This window comes from Arachis hypogaea, chromosome 17 (assembly GCF_003086295.3).
Source record: "Arachis hypogaea cultivar Tifrunner chromosome 17, arahy.Tifrunner.gnm2.J5K5, whole genome shotgun sequence".
NCBI classification, from domain to species: domain Eukaryota; kingdom Viridiplantae; phylum Streptophyta; class Magnoliopsida; order Fabales; family Fabaceae; genus Arachis; species Arachis hypogaea.
Window position 1 is genome coordinate 40,682,170 of NC_092052.1, and position 2,895 is coordinate 40,685,064.

A 2,895-nucleotide genomic window follows, 5' to 3' on the forward strand; every position below is an offset into this window, starting at 1 on the left:
TAAACCTTCTTGATTGATCTTCATATTTTAGTGTTTTGTGTTGTATGGTATTTTTCATATGCATTCTTGAATCCATAGAGTCTAAACATGAAAGATCTCTAAGTTTGGTGTCTTGCATGTTTTCTTTGCATTAAAAATTTTTCAAAAATATGTTCTTGATGTTCATCATGATCTTCATAGTGTTCTTGGTGTTCATCTTGACATTCATAGCATTCTTGCATGCATTCATTGTTTTGATCTAAAAATCTTCATGCATTGCATCATTTTCATGTTTTTCTCTCTCATCATTAAAAATTCAAAAATCAAAAAAATATCTTTCCTTTTTTCTCTCATAAATTTCGAAAATTAGATTTGACTTTTTCAAAAATTTTTAAAATCTAGTTGTTTTTATGAGTCAAATCAAATTTTCAATTTAAAAATCTTATCTTTTTCAAAATCTTTTTCAAAAATCAAATCTTTTTCATTTTTTTATCTATTTTCGAAAATTTCAAAAAAATATTGTTCAAAAATATTTTTCTTAATTCTACATCATATTTTCGAAAATAACATCATCAATTAATGTTTTGATTCAAAAATTTCAAGTTTGTTACTTACTTGTTAAGAAAGATTCAAACTTTAAGTTCTAGAATCATATCTTGTGATTTCTTGTGAATCAAGTCATTAATTGTGATTTTAAAAAATCAAATCTTTTTCAAAACTAATTTCAATCATATCTTTTCAAAAATATCTCTTTATCTTATCTTTTTCAAAATTTGATTTTAAAATATCTTTTCTAACTACTTATCTTCTTATCTTTTCAAAATTGATTTTCAAATTTGTTTCAACTAACTAACTAACTTTTTGTTTGTTTCTTATCTTTTTTAAAACTACCTAACTAACTCCCTCTCCCTCTAATTTTCGAAAATATCTTCCCTCTTTTTCAAAATTTCTTTTTAATTAACTAATTATTTTAACTTTTGATTTTAAAATTTCAAAAATCACTAACCTTTTTCAAAAACTATTTTCGAAAATCACTAACTCTTTTTCAAAAATTATTTTCGAAAATTCCTTCTCTCTCATCCCTTCTATTTATTTATTCATCTACTCACACAGGGACCTCTATACTGCGGTAAAAAGGACCCCCTATTATTATTATTTTTCTGTTCCCTCCTTTTTCATATGAGCAGGAGCAAAGACAAGAACATTCTTGTTGAAGCAGATCTAGAACCTGAAAGGACTCTGAAGAGGAAACTAAGAGAAGCTAAAATACAACAGTCCCGAGACAACCTTTCAGAAATTTTCGAACAAGAAGAGGAGATGGCAGACGAAAATAATAATAATGCAAGGAGAATGCTTGGTGACTTTACTGCACCTAATTCCAATTTACATGGAAGAAGCATCTCCATTCCTGCCATTGGAGCAAACAATTTTGAGCTGAAACCTCAATTAGTTTCTCTGATGCAGCAGAACTGCAAGTTTCATGGACTTCCATCTGAAGATCCTTTTCAGTTCTTAACTGAATTCTTACAGATCTGTGATACTATTAAGACTAATGGAGTAGATCCTGAAGTCTACAGGCTCATGCTTTTCCCTTTTGCTGTGAGAGACAGAGCTAGAATATGGTTGGACTCTCAACCTAAGGATAGCCTGAACTCTTGGGATAAGCTGGTCAAGACTTTCTTAGCCAAGTTCTTTCCTCCTCAAAAGCTGAGTAAGCTTAGAGTGGATGTTCAGACCTTCAGACAGAAAGAAGGTGAATCCCTCTATGAAGCTTGGGAGAGATACAAAGGACTGACAAAAAAGTGTCCTTCTGACATGCTTTCAGAATGGACCATCCTGGATATATTCTATGATGGTCTGCCTGAATTAGCTAAAATGTCATTGGATACTTCTGCAGGTGGATCCATTCACTTAAAGAAAACGCCTGCAGAAGCTCAAGAACTCATTGACATGGTTGCTAATAACCAGTTCATGTACACTTCTGAAAGGAATCCTGTGAATAATGGGATGCCTATGAAGAAGGGAGTTCTTGAAATTGATACTCTGAATGCTATATTGGCTCAGAATAAAATATTGACTCAGCAAGTCAATATGATTTCTCAGAGTCTGAATGGAATGCAAGCTGCATCCAACAGTACTCAAGAGGCATCTTCTGAAGAAGAAGCTTATGATCCTGAAAACCCTGCAATAGCAGAGGTAAATTATATGGGTGAACCTTATGGAAACACATATAATCCATCATGGAGAAATCACCCAAATCTCTCATGGAAGGATCAACAAAAGCCTCAACAAGGCTTTAATAATGGTAGAAGAAATAGGTTTAACAATAGTAAACCTTTTCCATCATCCACTCAGCAACAGACAGAGAACTCTGAACAAAATACCTCTAATTTAGCAAACTTAGTCTCTGATCTATCTAAGGCCACTGTGAGTTTCATGAATGAAACAAGGTCATCCATTAGAAATTTGGAGGCACAAGTGGGCCAGCTGAGTAAAAGGATCACTGAAATCCCTCCTAGTACTCTCCCAAGCAATACAGAAGAAAATCCAAAAGGAGAGTGCAAGGCCATTGAATTAATTACCATGGCCGAACCTGTAAGGGAGGGAGAGGACGTGAATCCCAAGGAGGAAGACCTCCTGGGATGTCCAGCGATCAATAAGGAGTTTCCCTCTGAGGAACCAAAGGAATCTGAGACTCATCTAGAGACCATAGAGATTCCATTGAACCTCCTTATACCATTCATGAGCTCTAATGAGTATTCCTCTTCTGAAGAAAATAAGGATGTTACTAAAGAACAAGCTGCCAAGTTTCTTGGTGCAATCATGAAGCTGAATGCCAAATTATTTGGTATTGAGACTTGGGAAGATGAACCTCCCTTGTTCACCAATAAACTAAGTGATCTGGATCAACTGACA

The 2,895-nt window shown here is 33.8% G+C and overlaps 1 non-coding gene across 1 annotated transcript; it reads right to left on the reverse strand.

Moving 5' to 3' along the window:
• Positions 1-1,692: 1,692 nt before the first annotated feature.
• LOC112768685 (small nucleolar RNA R71) lies at positions 1,693-1,800 on the reverse strand. Its single transcript, XR_003186085.1, has one exon. It is a non-coding gene; the product is annotated as a small nucleolar RNA R71 (small nucleolar RNA).
• Positions 1,801-2,895: the final 1,095 nt, after the last annotated feature.